Below are 20,949 nucleotides of genomic sequence, written 5' to 3'. Positions count from 1 at the left end.
TCCATCCCGCTCCCTCCAGCAAGTTTCAAGTTTCTACCCGAACGCTCCCACTGAATTATTATCCATGTTCACCCGCTCTCTGCCCACAGTGATTTTCTTTCCAACCGCTCCCGTTCCCGCAACCCCGCATGTGTTTTCCACATAGGGCAAAAGCCGCACAAATAGACAGCAAGTGTACAAAAAGAAAATTGTATTTTTCTGTTATTCCTATTATCAGATGATGCGTGACATGATGCCCATCTGACTTGCCTGAGGTTGGTTTCTTAACACTTAAATTGACCGTTTTCCAATCCCAGTTTCACATTCTTTGATAACACAGTGTGTCCACCCTTTGCTCTGCCATTCTTGTAAAATAGATATCCACAGCAGATTTTTCAGGCTCTTCTCTGATCGCGCGCTCCCGCAAACAACTCATGGACATACTGTCTTTTACCGCTTTCAACTCGAAAATGTAATCCCTTGCTGCAAGAAATCTGATCGGGTCCTAGACCTCTAGTTAGTAGTATAGTAATGTCATTACAACAATGCAATGCGATCAACTATGGTACCAGCTTCGGCCACAAGGAGGATCAGTTCGGAAGTTCTCAAAAGCAGAGACCAATTTTAGCCTACAAAATATTCAACCCCCTGTCACTGATTTCTCATGAGGTTAATCTGGTTTACACACGTCATAATTAAACCACGCTATGGGACATCTGAGATAGTCTGAATTCATTTGGAGTTTCACATACAAGGCTAAATTATTGTGAAGCACCCTGAGCCAGTTGCACAGACATTCTCTTTGCTAACTATCTCTGTCAACATGGTGTTGAACTCTCCTGAAATCGCAAAGACTTCTGATGTTGCACTGAGGTAAACACAGACCCACCAACAGAGTTGGGTGTAATCGGATACACAGTAATTAGGGCCCAAGCACTAAAAGTGCGGAGACCCTATTGTTCTTCTAAGGTTTATTATTAGGGCCCAAGCATTGAAAGTGCGGAGGCACCATTGTTTGAATAATGCTGCCTATTTATTCCCTGACATGTAGAAAAAAAACTTTCTTAACTTATTTGACATTTTCCCCCAAGCTGTACTTTTAAAACATTTAACACCTTTAAATGGCATTAAAACAGATTTAAATTTTGCCATACAGCATCACAACATGTCCACATTGTTTTCAGATTATTTTATGAAAATAAATATTAACATCAAGACTAGGAGTACAATAAAGTTTATTTTTCCGATTAACACTTTTTATTGATTCTAACACATGAAACAGAAAAGCAAAACATAAATGCACAGAATCAACTTTAAACCCCCATTATTATCCCCAAAGAATTGAGACCTGGAAATCCCAAAATGTTGAACCATATTTTCAAAGGATCTCAACACTCCACTCTCATATAGGTCACTGAGCGTATTAACCTCCTTCTGTCCAGCAAAAAGGGGACTTAATACATAACTTTGGGTTCAACCATATGCTCGAAGCAACATTTAAATAAATGTCTGAATTAAACACTGGACACTTTTGTCCATATCCACAAATGCGAGAAAATGGGGTGTAACATTTTTTTCTCCCCTTTTCTCCCCAATTTGGTATGCCCAATTCACAATGCGCTCTAGGTCCTTGTGGTGGAGTAGTGACTCACCTCAATCCGGGTGGCGGAGGATGAATCTCAGTTGCCTCCACGTCTGAGACAGTCAATCCGCGCATCTTATCACGTGGCTTATTGAGCGTGTTACCATGGAGACCTAGCGCGTGTGGGGGCATCACGCTATTCTCCGCAGCATCCATGCACAACTTACCACGTGCCCCACCGAGAGTGAGAACCACATTAGAGCGACCACGAGGACGTTAACTGAACATGACTCTACCCACCCTAGCAACCGGCCCAATTGGTTGCTTAGGAAGCCTGACTGGAGTCACATGTAACTTAACTTCTCCGGTTAGTTTGATAGAAAGTCTTTGCAATGGCGAAATAGGGGCAAGAACTTCCTGTTCAATTCAAAACCAGGGAGGGGCTCTCTCAGGTGGAAGCAACCAATGATCCAAATGTCTGAGACCGAATGCATAATAATAAAACACAATCTTGGGTAGGCTTAGCCCACATTTGTCAATCGGCCTATGCAACTTACTGAAATATAATCTGGGACGTTTACCATTCCAAATGAAGGACTTCGCTATACTATCAAATTGCTTGAAATAAGAGAGGGGGACGTCTATAGGGAGAGAATTTTGGAATACAATTCATTTTAATAACATTAACCTTCCCAGTCATACATAAATGTAATGAAGCCCACCTGCCCACATCGCTCGAAGATTTTGAAATTATTCCAAGTAAATCACACAAATTTGCTGGGAGTAAAATACCTAAATACTTAATGCCCTGATTGGGCCACTGGAAGGCACCCGGCTGAAAAGCTGTTACTGGGCAGTACGCTGTCAGAGGCAAAGCTTTGGATTTAGACCAATTAACTTTGTATCCTGAGAACTTAGAAAATGAATTAATAATTCTTTGGAGGCAAGGCATAGATATTGTAGGGTCAGAAACAAATAATAAAATATAATCTGCATAAAGCAAAAGCTTATGTGCCACACCTCCCACCATCACCCCTGGAAATGGTTCCAGGCAAGACAAAACAACAATGGGGAAAGAGGGCAACCCTGCCAGGTGCCCCTATCCAGAGTAAAATAATCTGAAATTAATCCATTTGTTTGTACCGCCACTACCGGGTGTCTATAAAGTAACTTAATCCATCCAATAAAAATATTCCTGAACCCGTACATTTCCAAAATAATTTTGCTCAGTCGTCAGTTTAGGAAGTTTTAATGGTTCCACAAAGTTTCTAATATCTTCATCAGTAGACGAAGATGTGGAACTATAGAGATCAAGATAGAATTCTTTAAAAACATTATTAATGTCAATGGCCAAGATAAATATTTTACTACCAGCAGATTTCACTGAGGGAATGGTAGAAAAAGACCCTCTCTGTTTTATATATCTAGCCAGTAGTCTCCCTGCCTTGTCCCCCGACTCAAAGTATGACTGTCTTGTCCTGAATAGCCAAAACTCCACCTACCACGACAAAATAGTATTATATCTGTATTTCAGTCGGGTCAGTTCAGAGGCCATTAGACAACATTTGGCACTTCAGCTCTGCCTCAGCACTTTTAATATTCCCTTCCAATTCCACGAGTTTTGTGCTTTGGATTTTTTGGTGAAAGAGGCATACTGTGTGATCCGGCCCCTAAGAACCACCTCAAGTGCCTCCCAAGCCATGCCCACATAGGATACTGAGGACCAGTTGGTCTTCATATAGACACTGATTTCAGCCTTTAGCATTTGTTGGAATTCAGGATTTTGCAAAAGGGATATATTAAAGTGCCAACTATATGATTTATTTTTCTCTGTATGTGGCAACACCTCTAAACACACCAGGGTGTGATCTGAGACTAAAATATTTCCAATTGAGCAATCAACAGATGAAATGAGGGATTTGGATATAGCACCCCCTTGAAAATGGGCATGTAACGAGGGCTCTGTAGCACCCTCATTTTCACCTTGTCACCAAAATTGGTACATATATAGTTCTCATCAAGCTGAGCAACTTTCATACTCAGTCATTAGCTCCGCCCAACAGGAAGTTTGGATTGTCTGAAAATCGCAGGCACTGAACTTTTAAATACTCCTAGGTGATTCATGTGACTGCCACCAAATTTGTGCAACATCATGCCAAGACATTGTAGATGTTAAACTGCGAATTGACTTTTTATATTTTAAATGGTGTCACCATGGCGAAGCAATACATTTATGGCAAAAAATGGAAAACAGGAAGTGCCTTATATCTTCTGTGTGCATTGTATGATTTTGATGAAAATTTAGCTGTATGTTTGGTAATGTGTGCTGATCACATTTATGTGGCCATTATGGGTCACGGTCATAGCGCCAGCAATTGGCAGCAGGAAGTATGGCACTTTTAACAGACTTTGAAATAGCCCTCTTGTGTTTACACGAATTGCTTCAAAATTATTTAGAATAATGTCAAGACACTGCTGATGTAAAATTGTAAAGGAATATTTGATATCTTAAATACTTATGCCATGGCAACGCATTAATTGTTATTATTCCTTTCTTCCTACATTTGGATATTTTTGAGGCACTTGGCATGCTTAATTTCATGAAATTTTGCACACACATCATAGTTGTTGGCCATTAGGGCTGGGCAAAAGTTGCAGGGGGGTGCAGGGGGGGCTCTGTAGCGCCACTTTTAATATGGGCATGTAAGACGGCCTCTGTAACACCCGCATTTTCACCTACAGTCACCAAACGTGGTACATATAATAGTTCTCATCAAGCCGAACAACTTTCATAATTATAGTTATTAGCTCTGCCCAACAGGAAGTCGGCCATTTTGGATTTTCTGAAAATCACAAGCTGTGAACTTTTAAATACTCCTCCTATGTGATTCATGTGACTGGCGCCAAATTTGTGCAACATCATGCTAAGACATTGCAGATGCTAAATTGCAACTGATTTTTGATATTTTGAACGGTGTCGCCATGGCGAAGCAATACATTTATGGCAAAAAATGGGAAACAGGAAGTGCATTATATCTTATGTGTGCATTGTATGATTTAGATCAAAATTGAGATCTTTAGTCTTGGAGGCTAATCACATAGATGTGACTATTTTGGGTCACGGTCATAGCGCGACATAGTGTGGCTCTTACAACAGACTTTAAAATAGTTCCCTTATATTTACCCAAATTGCTTCAAAATTGTTTTGAATAATGTCAAATGCCAAATGCATGTGTCCACCTTGCATTGTTTTCCAAAAGCCAGTAGATGGAAAAGGACCAATGGTGCTTGGGCCCATCATCGCTGCTTGCAGCTATATTTAGTTACTGTAATCTAATTACTTTAAAAGTAAAAAAGTAGTGTAATGCAGTACATTTTAAATTCTTATAATTTAATTACAGTTACTGACTGTCAATAAGGAAGATATATTAACATTATTTTTAATTCATCAAGCAGAAAAGTGATTTAGAAAGTAAAGTAATTAGTAATGTGATTACATTTCCAAATGAGTAATCATTAAAGTAATCTGATTTAAATGTAAATATGTAATTAGTAATTTTTTTTGTGGATTACATTTTAATAGTAACTTACCCAACACTGCCCGCCAACTACTCACTGCTTATCTACCATATTTCAATGCATCGTTTGAGAAATTAACTTGCTAGACACGACTGTTTCCCAAAACTGTAAAAACTATGTCCCACATCCATCATTTGAACCATGTTGGTTCACAATATAGAGCTGTTGTTAATGGCGTTATGCAGGGGTGGACTAATGACTTCTGCGGAGATAGATGTGAAATTATAATAGCTCATTTACATGGACAACTGACAGCTGTTTAATTGCATGAAAGCTGCTTAAGACAGGATAATGGTGTTCATGTTTACATGAAATGTGTAAGTGGCAGCAACAATGTGCTTCAGTATTGAGGTTTCCCTCTTACATCATACTCCTGGTGCACTTGAGCCCATACACACATGCACACTCTTCAAAAACCTATAAGAATGCCGCTTATATGTTTACATACAATGGACACATGAGCTGGAGAAGGTGTGTTGAACCACTTTCTCTTAATCCCTTAAACAGCTTCAGAGGAAAACAGCATTTGTGTTTACATGATGTTTCAGGACGCCTCTTTCTGCAAGAACCCTGGAATAAACCATTATCTTAAGTGTATATAAACGGGAGTCAAAAGTCTTGACGGAATGAAAGAGAGAATAACAGATAAAGAAGCCTCAGCAAAGTCAAATGATGACAACATTGAAAACTAACAATATAAATTATGCTTCTAATAACAGGTGGATAGCTGGAGTTCTAACCACACAACTTGGCAATACTGTTTGTGAATGCTCGTTAAAACTCTGGTCTTGGGAGGAGTCACGTGATGCCATGCAAGGAGCGGAAATGTAAACGGCGAGCTCTGCACACTTTGCTAGTTTTTTTTTATTATTTTTATGTCATAAACCAGTGAGATTCGATACACCCTGCTACATATCTGTTATTTGAAGTCAACATGGCAAAGAATTCAAAATCACTGGGCTCTGGAGATATTAAAAGACACTTACGTGCTCAAGCTGATACCTCTGACAGGGCCGCAGATCAGGGACTCAGTTTGGACAGTGCGGCAGGAGAAATTCAACATCAACTGTCCAACATGTCTGTGATGCTGACGAATGTTGTTGCTGACTTAGAGGATTTTGCTGTAATATGTCAATAATTTACTGCGTTGGAAACGAAATTCTCTGAGTTGGTTACAAGAATCGGGGACGTCGAGAGACGGATCGATTATCTGGAGTCATCGGAGAGGGAATTAAGTGCTAATCCGCTAGCGACTCACGAGGCGAGGAGCAAAGCAAAGCTTTCTTGGAAGAATCACAGCATTTTCTTGTTCCCAGACATTGCGAATTCAAGAAGAGAGAACCGTGATCGATTCAAGGAATGCAAGAAACTCTTACATCAATGGAAGATAACTTTTGCACTGATGTTTCCGGCCAAACTGAGAATGGATACTAAGGACGACCACAAAATATTTACATGCCCACAGCAAGCATTGTCTTTCAGAGAGACAATGGGGTGAGTAAACCATTTGGTGATTTTCATATGGCCCCCAAGTGAGCTTGACTCGCTGAGCATGACTGTCTGAGGAAGCTGGGCACCTTTTTTTTTGTTTCTTTTTGTGTTGGTTCTGCCTAGCGGCTGGAGTTTGTTTTGTGGAATAACACTCCTTCAAGAAACTTGACAAAGGGTCACTTTTACACTAAAGTTCCCAGCCAAATTAATAAATAATAATACGTTTAATTTATACAATAGTAACACAATAATACATAAAGAACAGTCACAAAAACACAGTTCAGATAGCACAGTCATTGAGAGCGAATACATAACACATTAAGATAACACTAAGAAAACAAAAAAGTTTTAAGTTGAGATTTAAACTCAGAGATAGAAGAGATGCTGCGAAGAGTCATGGGGAGTGAATTCCATATATTGGGTGCTACTACGCTGAATGACCTGCCACCTATAGTAGAGAGGCGAGATCTAGGGACAGAAAGGAGTCCGGACCCAGAAGACCTAAGCGAGCGGATCGGGTTGTAGGGGAGAAGCAATTCACTAAGATAGTGAGGTGCCAGACCATGAAGTGATATAAATGTAAGCAGGATTAGTTTATATTGGATGTGAAACAAAACTGGTAACCAGTGAAGTTCAAACAGGAATGGAGTAATATGAGCTGAGCGCTTGGTATGTGTAAGAATTCTAGCAAATTGAAAATAGATACTAAGGATGGCCACAAAATATTTACATGCCCACAACAAGCGATGTTTTTCATAAAATCGATGGGCTGAGGAAGTCATGGTGTGTTTCTCACATGCCTCCAAGTAAACTTGTCTCACTGAACATACACTTGACCGTCCGAGGAAGCTGGGTGCCTTTTTGTTTCTTTTTGTGCTGGTTTCACCTAGCGCCTGGAGTTTGTTTTGTGGAGTGGCACTCCTTCGGGACAGTTGTGGATGAATCTGCTCATTCTTTGTTCTTATGCCTCCTATTGGCTGGAGTTTGTTTCGTGGAGTATTTTTTTGCAGGACATTGGAAGGATTAGGTCATCTGCTGCACTCATGAACAGCCGGCTCACTGAACATTCATTTGACTGTCCGAGGAACTGAATGGATTTTTATTTTTTTTATTTTGTGTGTGTGTACTGGTTCCACTAGCAGCTGGAATTTGTTTTGTGGAGGAACACACCTTCGAGACAGTTTTGTGAATGAATCTACACATTCTTTGTGTTTATTCCGCTCATTGGCTGGAGTTTGTTATATAGATTATTTTCTGTTATGTAATTCTGTCTCACTAAATTTGTACAGAAGCACCGGACTTGAGCAATCCAACGGCAGAGTTGTTGTGGGGGCTCTCATAGGCATACATGGCATCCTGCTTGTTTGAGTTTAGAGGGATGGACGCAGGTTGGCACTGTCGTGCACGGGGTTAATGTGCACGTTTTTCTTTTTTCTGTTTGTTTGGTTCTGGGGGAAGTTCGGGGTCTGACTGTGGCGCTAATGTTGAAATGTGGTCTTTATAATTGTATTTTTGACACACAATCTATTTTTTCTAATATGTCAAAATGTCAAATGTTAATATGAGTGTACTATCTCTCTCCACATGGAATGTGAATGGGCTGGGGCACACCATAAAAAGATGAAAGGTTATTTATTTTCTTAAATGTAAGAAATATGATATAGTGTTTCTTCAAGAAACACATCTTTCCCCGCAGGAAGCTGAAAATGTTGGGAAGATATGGGATGGACATGTTTTCTTTAGTGCTGGCTCGAGTAAGAACATGGGAGTCATTACATTGATAAGTAAGCATCTACAATTTAAATGTCTCAAACAGATTAAAGATAAATTAGGAAAAGTCATTACTGTTTTAGCAGAAATTCAGGGGCAAAGGTTGATTTTGGCTAATATTTACACACCTAACATTGATGATCATGGCTTTTTTATAGTTCTTGAAGGGATGTTGCTAGCTGCTGGCATCTCTCATGACATAATATTGGGAGGAGACTTTAATCTATTGATGGACTCAGTCTTTGATCTTAGTGAAGCAAAAGTGTGCAAGCCCCCTAGAGCAACATTGACACTTCACAGGATGTGTAAAAGACTTTTGAACCCATCTGGTAGGGACTACAATGTTTTTTCACCAGTACATAAGATTTATTCTAGAATAATTTTTATATATATATCTAAGTCCCACATTTCTTCTGTCGTTGATTGCTCAATCGGAAACATCTTAGTCTCAGATCACACCCTGGTGAATTTAGAGGTGTTGCCACATATGGAGAAAAATAAATCACATAGTTGGCGCTTTAATGTAACCCTTTTGCAAAATCCTGATTTACAACAAATGTTAAAGGCTGAAATCAATGTTTATATGGAGACCAACTGGTCCTCAGTATCCTCTGTGGGCGTGGCTTGGGAGGCACTTAAGGTGGTTCTTAGTGGTCGGACCTTACAGTATGCCTCATTCATCAAAAAATCAAAAGCACGAGAACTCGTGGAGTTGGAAGAGAATGTTAAAAGTACCGAGACAGAACTGAAGTGCCGAATGTCATCTGATGGCCTCAGAGAATTGACCCGATTGAAATACAGATATAATAATATTGTGTCACGGAAGGTGGAGTTTGGTTATTTAGGGCAAGACAGCAAGTCACATTTCAAGTCTGGGGACAAACCAGGGTAGATATATATAAAGCAGAGAGAGTCTTTTTCTACCATTCCCTCAGTGAAATCTGCTGGTGGTGAAATATTTACCTCAGCCATTGATATTAATAATGTTTTTTAAGAATTCTATCTTGATCTTTATAGTTCCACGTCTTTGTTAAAGAATGGAAAGCTTCCGTCAACCATGACACAAGCCCGAATCAGTCTGATTCTTAAAAAAGGACAAAGATCCAAGCGAGTGTAAGAGTTACCATCCAATTTCCCTGATCCAGCTAGACGTTAAAATTTTGTCAAGAATTCTGGCTAACCGATTAAGTTATGACATCTCTTATACATATAGATCAGGTGGGGTTTATTCGGGGCCGCAGCTCTTCTGATAACATTAGGAGATTCATCAATATCATGTGGTTAGTGGCAAATGATTGGACTTTGGTCGCTGCCATCTCCCTTGATGGCGAAAAGGCGTTTGATATGGTAGAATGGGATTATCTTTCTAAGATTTTGGAAATTTACGGGTTCGGGTAAATTAAAAGTAAAAAAATTTACTTTTATTTAATGGATTAAGTTACTTTATAGACACCCGGTAGCAGTGGTACAAACAAATTGATTAATTTCAGATTATTTTACTCTGGATAGGGGCAACCGGCAGGGTTGCCCTCTTTCCCCATTATTGTTCTGTCTTGCCATGGAACCATTAGCAGCCGTGATAAGAAAGGAGGATGATTTTCCAGGGGTGAGTGCGGGAGGTGTGGTGCATAAGCTTTTGCTTTACGCAGATGATCTTTTATTATTCGTCTCTGACCACATTAGATCTATGCCTTGTCTCCACAGGATTACTAGTTCCTTCTCTAAGTTCTCAGGATACAGAGTCCATTGGTCTAAATCCGAAGCTTTGGCTCTGACAGCATACTGCCCAGTAACAGCTTTTCAGCCGGGCACCTGCCAGTGGCCCAAACAGGGCATTAAGTATTTGGGCATTTTATTCCCAGCTAATTTGTGTGATTTAGTTAGAGTTAATTTGACCCTTTAATAAAAAGGTTTTCTAGTGATGTGAGTAGGTGGGCTTCATTACATTTATCTATGATCGGAAGGTTAATGTTATTAAAATTAATTGTATTCCAAAATTCAACTACCTGCTACCATCTCTCCCTGTATATGTCCCCCTCTCTTATTTCAAGCAATTTGATAGCATAGCAAAGACCTTCATTTGGGATGGTAAATGTCACAGATTACATTTCAACAAGTTACATAGGCCGATTGACAAAAATGGGCTAGGCCTACCCAAGATTTTGTTTTATTATTATGCATTCGGTCTCAGACATTTGGCTCATTGGTCACTTTTACCTGAGAGAGCCCCTCCCTGGTTTCATATTGAACAGGAAGTCCTTGCCCCTATTTCGCCATTGCAAAGACTTTCTATCAAACTAACTGGAGAAGTTAAGTCCCCCCCCCCCTTATCTCACATTTGCATGTGGTTTGGACAAAAGTGTCCAGAGTGTTTAATTTAGACATTTATTTAAATGTTGCCTCAAGCATATGGCTGAACCCTAAATTATGTATTAATAAGTCCCCTTTCTGAGTGGATTGTGAGGGGGGTTACTACACTCAGTGGCCTATATGAGAGTGGAGTGTTGAGATCTTTTGTGAATTTGGAAATTTTGGGATTCCCAGATCTCAGTTTTATAGGTATTTACAGCTGCGCCACCTGCTCTGTATTGTTTTTGGGAGTGGCACGCACCCCCCTAAAGTGGCAGATACTTTGGGAGAGGTGATTACTGCTTTTGGAAAAGGTCATTATGTATCAGTGTATTACTCCCTGCTAATTCAGAGTTTGGGGGACAGAGCTTTAACTTCTATCAAGAGATTATGTGAGAAAGATTTGAACTTGGTATTGAAGGAAGGAGTGTGGGCTAGGATTCTAAAATATGTCAAGACTGCATCTAGAGATGCAAGGGTTCGCCTTATGCAGTTTAAAATTTTACATAGATTTTATTGTACCCCCTCCAGATTATATAGGCTTGGTCTTAAAGACACACCCACCTGCTGGCGATGCCAATCAGAAGTTGGAGACACAACCCATGTCTTTTAGGGGTGTGTTAAGATCCAATATTTTTGGTTGAATGTTCAGAGTTATTTGTGTGACGTTTTGGGCACTCAAATTTTACTTTGCCCCAGACTTTGTATTTTGGGTGATGGGGCGGTCATAAATGTACAAATATATATAAAAATTGGGTTCTGACTAGTATTATGATTGGCTGACAAATTATTTTAAGGGGTTGGAAGTCAGATGAAGAGCCATCATTTCCAGAGTGGTGTGCAGAGATTGGGAGGGTGGCAGCTTTTGAGGAGGTGGCAGGTAGAAGGCTGGGGTTTGGGGACTTGTTTATCAGAAAGTGGGGTAGGTATTTGGTGATTTTGGGGGACTCTCAGGGAAAGGATGGGGAGAGAGAAGTTTAGTTTAATTGTGTATGTTTACTATATATTTTATTGATTTATTTATTGGTTTCTTTGTTTGTGTGTGTATTATTTTATGTAACCACGGGGGTGTTTGTTGGGAGTTAGGGTGGGTTTGGTGTTTGGGGAGGGATATTTGTGAGGGTTTAAAGTTAAATGTTGATTCGTTGTGTATGTGTTGTGTTTTTCTCTGTTGTGTTTTTTCTTTGAATCAATAAAAAATGTTAATTACAAAAACTCTGGTCTTGGGAAACAGCATATTGTTGGACTATTATGGTAATGATGGAACTTGTGACCATAGTTGGCTAATGACTAGTAAAAAGGATTAGTTCTGCAAGCCATAGTGTGCACTAGCCTTTTGACGACAGCTAGAAACCTTAAGGTCATAAACTCTGAAGACTCTGCAGCCATTTGGAACATCACAAATAATTTAGAACCCTGCATGTTTTTATACATTTGTCAGGATTTTGAATTCTCACTCTCACTCTTTGGTGTTTACAGGACAAACACATGAGACAGAACTTCATCACACTTCCTGCTTGTGTATTGGTCATGCTGGTGCACTGCTCTCCAGAACTGTGGAAAACTGGGAGATCCGAGGGGTTCCTCCTCGCCCGGCCACAGGTGTTTCCCATTTCTAAATCTCTCAATGCATCAGGGTTTTAAGTGACAGGATGGATGTATCGTGGTATGCCCCCCGTAGCAGTCTCTGACAGGCGTGGAGCTCAAGTTTATCTGCATGCATAAAACAGCATGACACGCACTACTGAGACAGCACATGTTTTTAACATCAGAATGTCTTCTGTCGCATGCTTCCAGCAGATCGACCTGTATCAGGACAAACCAGTGTTGGGGAGCTTTGATTCTAAGTTTATTGATATATTGGATTGTTTGACTATGTCATTTGGGTCATTGAGTGCATTAACATGCATTTTAAAAGTCCAGTTTCATTCAAGAAAGGCACATGGCTGTAAAGTTAGATGAACATCTTGCTGTTTAAGCGAGATGTCCTTAGCTGACTTCTTCAATGTCAGACATCAGCTAAGAAGAAGTCAGCTAAGAAGAACAAGCTTCTTAGCTGACTTCTTCGACGCGCTACTATGATGCAAAAGGGTAACTGGAAAATGTGTATGTCACTTTCTCAGCTGTCATACTTTATTTGCAGATTCGATGGCACATTGTGTCATATACTTTGACAGAGAAATGAAGATTGTAGCTTGACAACACGTAATCCCATGTTAGTTCGATTATAACTACCCATGTAAACATACTCAATGTTATAATAATATTCTGATACACTGACAACAGCAGCCATGTTTAGGATCATTTGTTCAGGGCCATTTCAGAGCATACGGGGACCCTACAAGAAATCCTACTGGGTTAGGAATACAAGGAATACATGAACAGAATAAATCACATCTGTTCGGGCCATTGCATACGGTCTAGTAGCTCAAGTTGAAATATTTCAGTGTATCCTAACCCTAAATCGCATCCACATATGGTCAGTCCTATTTGGGTTTTGGATGCATTTATCATTAATGCTTGGGTACTCTTAATACTGTATAGTACAAAGATGTGTTGATGGATGACACAGTATTGGTCTATAAATGTTAATGATGCAGTCCTGTACTCCAAGGTGGCTCCATCCGACTCTCCATTGGTAAAGACTGGTCTATCATCTGTCATTTGATGGATACGGTGAAAAGGCGACTTAACCATAAATCTTAAACCTAACAGTACTGAGACCAAAACAGTGTTCTTTTACTTCTTTGCAAATGTTGTATCTCACTAGCCGGATATCAAATGTAAGTTGTCAAAGTAGACCAGACTTTGCTGATCGGGAAAAGTGTGTCTATGCAGGACTAGTCAGAACACACTGAATCATCAGCATTCCCTGCAGTTTTATCAAATCAGCAGCTCTAATTGCATGCAATTGGCTCACATCTGCATATTAAACACCAGGACACTGTCAGTGATCTGAGGAATCCACGGTAGCGCTCACTTTCGAACCCCTCACCTTTCAGGCGCATGATCTCGGGTACACAGGAAACCCTGAGCTTGACACTGATTGCTCTGTAATTCTACCTTCATGATTGACTTTATGATCGTTGTCGTGACACAAGCTGTGGTTATGCTTTCAAGCCGTGCCAAAAGTTTCCTGTGAGAAAGTGTTGGAGAATGAAGCTGGAAGGAGGAGGGCATTTGTTGACTCTGTTGGAAGCGGCTCTCCTGCGCAGACGGCACTTTTAATGGCTCTGAATTACAGGCCTGCTGAAGGCAACAACTGCCTGAAAACACAAGATGTTGACAGCAGTGACACAGGCTCTTTCTCCGGCTCCATTAGTGCAGATTGTGGACACCCCCACCGCTCTTATCCACCTGACATGGACGTCAATGCAAATACTTGACCATTATCCTCTGACAACTCATATCGACATGTTTGAAATGTGGCAAGTGCATTTATATTTGTTCATTTAGCTGACGCTTTCATCCAAATGAGAATAATGAACAATTAATTCAAGGAAGAAAACTAAACAAACCATACCAAATCTCAACTGAATACTAGAATAGTGTAAATGCAGAACACTGGGATTTATAAAAAAAATTACAATTAAAAAAAGGCTTTTTAATTAGTTAAGTGCTCCCAGAATAGTTGGGTTAGGTGAAGGTTGGAGATCCATTCCATCACTAAGTAACACAGTGAAAATGTACAAATATATATTTGCAAATTACATTGGGACTGTATGCTCTGATACCACCCATGTGTCTTTATGGCAAAGCAGTTATGATACTAGAGCCATTTACTATTCAGTTTTATGTTTAAATTCAGATAAATAATAATAATTAAAAAAAAAAAAAGAAGTAAAACCAAGTCACACTAGAAAAATTAATTATTCTTACAAACTGCCCAACAGAGTGCTACAATACCAGCCTGATCTCATTATTATTTGTGGTACTCGTACATAACATTTACATGTACATTTTTGTACATTTCGATTGACGCCAGAATGTACGTACAGTATGGACATATTGATAGCATCTGAAATGTAAATGTTTTTATGGATTTACAACTTTGTAATGTACCAATATTTACAAATTATTAGAATTTTTACTTGTATTTTTACTATTTTTAGATTTTCTGTGTGCTCTGATACAGACTGCTCATACAGGTCTACTGCATACTTGATAACATCATTAAGACTTTCCTGAAAAATACCATCTCAGGACTGTGGTTCGACTCAGAAATCTTCTCGACTGGAGGATGAAATGTTTCCCTGAGTGCTGCTGAATATTCTGGAGGTGTGTATCAGCTTGACAGCCCATCAAACCCACAGAATCTGCTCTGTTTACCCCCTCCACTCCCTCACCAGACCAGCCAATGAGAGGAGTCTCCACACTGCACATAATCCATAATTACAGCAGAACAGATTAGTTACAAAAATACCAGGAATTCACTCACAATCCTTCACCTGGAAATACTGCAGGTAAAAAATAACAACCAGACAATGAATGTTTACAGTAGCTCCAACAGAGCGAAACAGTCTTGTTTTGGATGTAAAAATAAATGTATTTTTCTCCATAGAAAAAGAATTGTAACAGATTGTTAACAATAACTTATAAACCTTTAAAGACCAACCTATCGTGAGCTCTGTGGTTGGTAATAATCGATTGTATATGCTTCTGTAAAAAATAAACTCTGGTGCATTTTGTGGCTGCTACCTGCAAATCCAAATGTAAAAGCTCACCTTACGCACATACAGTGGACTAATTGCAAAAAAAGGGGTCCCATTTTACAGAAAACCCTTTTAGAGATTTTTAGTTTTCCCTTATAAGCATGTAATTCTGGTTCTGTTTGCTCTTTCAAACTGCAGAAAGTCTTATTTGATTCCATTAGATTGGCAATAAGAATTAGGACAAATATTTTTTTCCTCTATCACCTTCCATCACAATATACAGATCTGAAATGTAGGTGGCGCTCTAACGTAGAAAAGCACTCACACCATAGACATCCAGTTAATTTTGGATCACATTTATGTTCCCCACTGTTTCATAGAATATCTCGGCCTCTGAGTGGACTAGAAGCTCAATCTCTGTGTCATTGGAAGTGGGTTTGTGATTATGTATTACATTTCATTATCAACAATAGATAACGTATTTTTCTGATAATTTGTTTATCTTGTTTTTTCACCCTGACTGCAAATATTTTTGGATTATTTTGGATTATTTAACCAAGGATTGGATTATTGGATTATTTAACCAAGCAAGCTCACAGACAAGTAAAAATATGGAATTAGTGGCTTAAAGAAGCAGTGATCGGAGCAGACATGAAAAACTTTTTTATTCATATGCATATTTCTACATCATCACCTCTAGGTGGTGCTCATTTGTGACATGGCAGACTTCAAGCTTTATTTGGTCATTTTACATACCATAAATGCAAAAGTAATGGTATTATTATGTGAAGTGTTCAGATTCTAAGCTTTCAAATGATACCAAATATGTGTCATGTATTCCCTGTTTTTGTCTAGACTTTTATGTTGAAATTCTTGCTCCAAGCCATCCACGGCTCCCTTGCTCCAAGCCATCCACGGCTCCCTTGCTCAAAGCCTTCCATGGCTCCTTGCTCCAAGCCAGCACCCACACCTGCCACGGCCAATGAGCTGGAAGCCTCATGCGTCCCAGAGTCAGCATTGCCAACTTCGGCCAGGAGGAGGAGAAGAAAGGCTTCTGTTCCCACGTTTCTTCCCATGTACACGACCATGGAGGTTGTTTCCAAGTCTCTGCCCATGTTCACGACCACAGAGGTCATTCCCGAGTCTCTGCCTGCGTTCATGACCACAGAGGTCGTTCCCGAGCCCCCAACTCCACCTCAGCCCTCTGAACCTCTGGCTCCGCCTTGGTCCTCCGAGCCTGCAGCGTTGCCCTGGCTCCGCCTTGGTCTCAAGCCTCCCTGACTTTGCCTTGTTCCTCTGCTCCCCTTGCACCTTGTGCCCCCTTGAACTGCCTGTTTCCCCCTTCCCCTCACATCCCATGGGCAATTTTTTATTTTTGTGTAGCGTCTGGAATCCACTCCTTAAAGGGGGGCTCTGTCATGTATTTCCTGTTTTTGCCTAGACTTTTATGTTGAAATTCTTGTTTAGTTTCCCGTTCCTGTTTTCTGTGTTAGTTTTGTAGTCCTTTTGTAGTTTTATTTCATGATTGGCTCTCCTTGATTGTTTCCCCAGGTGTTCCTTGTTTTCCCTTGTGTATTTAAGCCCTTATTTTCCCTGGTTAGTTTGTCAGTCTTCACATGTGTTTGTTATGCTCTGTACTTGGTTCCCTGTGTTTTGTTTTCTTTATATTCTGAGCTACTTTATCTTTGTTTATTAAAGCTACGTTTAGATCCTCATTTTTCGCCTGCCTTGTTACAATATGAGTGACTTTTGTATTCAAGGACATTACAGTTTAAGGCCTGTTCACACCAAGTCCATTTTTTTTCAGTACGGATGTTTGTTCCGAACGAGATTTATGGTAACAATGCAATCCTATGGCGCTATGCACATCAGGAATCCGAAGATATTTTTTTTTTTACGGAGAGTGTTCTGTTTTTTTTTGTTTTGTTTTTTCTTCAGATTGTGATTAAAACTGACTGACCAATGAGAAGACATTTTTGTCAGTTGCTGCAGCTAATCAACTGGTAAACACTGGCATACATGCAGCTGATACACTCCCCCAAATATTATATAGTTAAAAATAAATAGTTGCAGTTCATGAACTTGTACTGCAAATATAAACCCAGTCTGTTTTTGAAAGTCTGCTTATGGTGTTTTATTTTAATGTACATTATTTAATATGTATATCACTGTGCCTGTTATATTCTCATGGCATTAAAAATAGCAGCAAGTGTAGAAAATCTCAAAAAAAGACTCTTTTTCATGCAGTACTTTACTGTAGACAAACGAATTGCAGAAACACACTGCTATTTGTAATGCAAGTGTACCACAACAAAGTATTGCAATAATTTTAATAAAGACAGAGAGCCAAGGATATTCTTTTATATTTGTATATTATGCATCACATTTTATAATATACCTGTTATTCTTAATGTATATTATTCCACGTGTATTTATATCACTGTTATATTATTCGGAAATTAATTCAGGCATTAAAAAGAGAAGTTGATTTCAGGTGTCCGTTTGTAATATAATCATAGCAAAATACATGTGCAAATAAATATCAAACAGTCTTTACTCATCTCACTCACATAAAAAAACACATATTATATACTCCTCAGAATGCATCAACACCATGGAAAGAACATAATGACACAGTTATGCCGAATTAGGTAAATAAATGGTTTAACAGTGTTCGTTATATTAATCTCTAACAGCTGAAGGTGCGGACAGGAGACTGGTATAACAACAGCACTGCAACAGCAGAAATTGTACAAGTAGTCTCTTTCAAAACATACAATTTATATTAATGTTTATGATGGAAGAAAGAGAAACAGTGAAATCTTTACAATTTATGGCAATTTATCATAAGTTTATCCCTTAACCTATACCCCAAACGTAACCATAACCATAAAGTGCAATACTGTACCGAAACCCAAAACCGAACCACGATTTTAAGAGAAAAGTCACTGTTGTGTACCACATAAGGAAGGAGAAGAGGGAGTTATATTACAGGTTGTTCACATACACCTTTTTACTGCATATTTATAACAATATGTTTCACAGATGTTACCTTTATTAAAAGAAAGCATACATTGCATCGATTTGAAATTGTGTTTGTTGATTGGTCGTGAATTGTGTATGTGAATACAAATTGTACGTTTGTACGAGCCAACTCATTTTCTTATTGATTTGATGATGATGATGATGATTTTGCCATCTTTTACTATTCTTACGAACTGTCATGAGACTGTGTTGGAATTTTTGGTGAAGAACTACACAACCCATAATTCCGAGGGGGAAAGTCCACTAATCAGAAAATCAAGTCAAAACAGCTCAGCAGCTCCGCCCACTCCCATGATGCACTGTGAATGACACTCTCAAGCTACTTATATATAATTGCATAAAGCTGAATATTTTACAATACAATTTAAATATATTGTTGTTTCTTCTTATAACCAAAAAAAATCAAACCAGTAATTTTCTGTATTCGGTCGTTTTAATTACATCATTCGCAATGCTTCATGGGATTGTAGTTCCTTCCCTCACGAAAGACAGTAAGTACATACTCTTGTATCTTTGTCTTTTTGTCTGATTTTCAAACAATGTTTTGCCTCACCTCATAGATGGTTGGTTTGGTTCATGGTGCACACAACTCTTTTATGAAGGATTTTATGAAATCTCTATAGAAAAAAATGAATGGGAAAAACACTTCTGGAACCAAGACGGCTGAACTAGTGGGCGGGCACTGTTGCGCTCTACAGACTCAATGATGAGCAGAAGCTCTGACAGCTGTCGATATATCCACAGAAAGATTTTTGATTTTCTGCACTTACAATTTATTTCTGCAGTATACACACACACACAAAGGACAAACTCCTAAAAATACAGAAGCAATGTGTGTACACACACATAAACAAAACACATCACTTGAAAAATACATGAAGCAGCAAAGTCTTTCTGTAGTGATGTGTGAGAGGTTAGCATGTCATGCTGCAGAATGCGACAGATTTGAGCTCGAGATGTGTGGATGTGTTACAGTCTGCGATGAACAAGCTGCTGTCACTCATTAAATATCACACTGTTAATACTGTTTGTGTGTTTAACATCATCCACACAATTAACACGCAGGAAAAGCAGGAAATGGTCAGACTGCTGGAGTATTAACAGACTCAGAATCACAGCTTGTCTCACGAGAGCTGAATTTCTTTTTACAAATGGAAAAATGAATTATTCATCACTAAATTAAGACGTGCTTCCCATTGTATAGAAAAAATGAATTTATAGTCTTTAAAAGATGAAATGCAGGAACTATATATGGCTAGAAGACTTGCTATATTTACTTGCTCTGGGTTGTATTGTTATCTATTTAAAACTGCAGTTAATCAATGACTATATTATATAATCATTTGTAAAAGGAAATGTGAGTGCGCAGCTGAACTAAAGAAATGAGAAGAGAAAATTAATAAACTCCGTAAGATGTGCTTTCAGTCTATGATACATTTTAACAGCACAAATACAGACTAAGGGCCCAAACATACTTCATGCAAGTACCGTGAGCACTTCGCCAGTGCGTGGTCCCGTTGTACATACATTACGTGCGCTCTTGCATTGCTCTGGCTGTTACAAACCTTGGACCACAAGGGGGCGAAATCATTTTTAGGCACCATGAAACTGGTTGTGGTGGAGTCAACATGTCGACAGTTGAGGAGTGTGTGCTTTTGTATTTTCTGAAAAGACGACAGAAAAATGTGTTTGTATAATCTAACTCGTTCAGCTAGACTCTCCTCAAATTGCTGCTCCACCATGACAGTTGTTGATTGAAAAAAGAGCATTCGCTGTAGCGGCAACACTGAGAATACAGCGCATACTTGCTTAAGGTTATGAATTGCGCTATGACACATTTCACAACGCAATGACGCGTGAAATCCAGCTTGCATAGCAAGATGCGTCTGCATTCACGCACTTATGTGGAGAGTATGTTTGGGCCTTAACAAACCCCTGTTTCTTGAGTCACACACTTTGTTATTCTTCAAATCAACTTGAAATCTAAATTCACCCTATTTATTTTTACAGTGTTAAAAGTTTATTTTTATACATGTTATTCCAAATAAAACTAATATTTTTCTTTGTAATCGTTCATCAAAATCTGTTTTTTACAATTATATTATGTTTTATTTTTCAACAACCTGTCATATAGAGGCACTCTACACCCTCCACAAGTGCAACCCTATTTTTTTTTTTTTTCTAATTGCAAATCGCATTACAGAAGTAACATAGGTTACAAATGTTGTTTCATGATGACAAATTCAACTGCATAAAGTCTGGATTCAGTCTCTCCTTTCATAATATTTGTCCTCCAGTACAGACATACAGAAATCAATCAATCAATCAATCAATGCAACATTATTTTGATGTCTATTAATGTTATAATGTTGTGAAATTCTATATGCAGTGAGACTGCAGCGTCACTGTCATGTGTGTATGTTAGTTTAATGTTTGGACCGTCAGATTTCTGCACAATGTTGCAGCTTTTTCTGCGTCCACTGCTGTATGTGATGCACTCAT

The 20,949-nt window shown here is 39.0% G+C and overlaps 1 long non-coding RNA gene across 1 annotated transcript in view; it reads left to right on the top strand.

Annotated features, from left to right (window-relative positions):
• LOC127411009 (uncharacterized) overlaps positions 1–17,819 on the top strand; it is a 29,494-nt gene extending 11,675 nt beyond the window's left edge. Inside the window, exons 2-4 of the long non-coding RNA XR_007892202.1 lie at positions 12,230–12,352; positions 14,863–15,028; positions 16,258–17,819. This is a non-coding gene — a long non-coding RNA (uncharacterized LOC127411009). The remainder of the gene's footprint in view (positions 1–12,229; positions 12,353–14,862; positions 15,029–16,257) is intronic.
• Positions 17,820–20,949: the final 3,130 nt, after the last annotated feature.

Source organism: Myxocyprinus asiaticus, chromosome 20, assembly GCF_019703515.2.
Source record: "Myxocyprinus asiaticus isolate MX2 ecotype Aquarium Trade chromosome 20, UBuf_Myxa_2, whole genome shotgun sequence".
Lineage (NCBI taxonomy): Eukaryota > Metazoa > Chordata > Actinopteri > Cypriniformes > Catostomidae > Myxocyprinus > Myxocyprinus asiaticus.
This window is presented reverse-complemented; position numbering and strand designations above follow the sequence as displayed.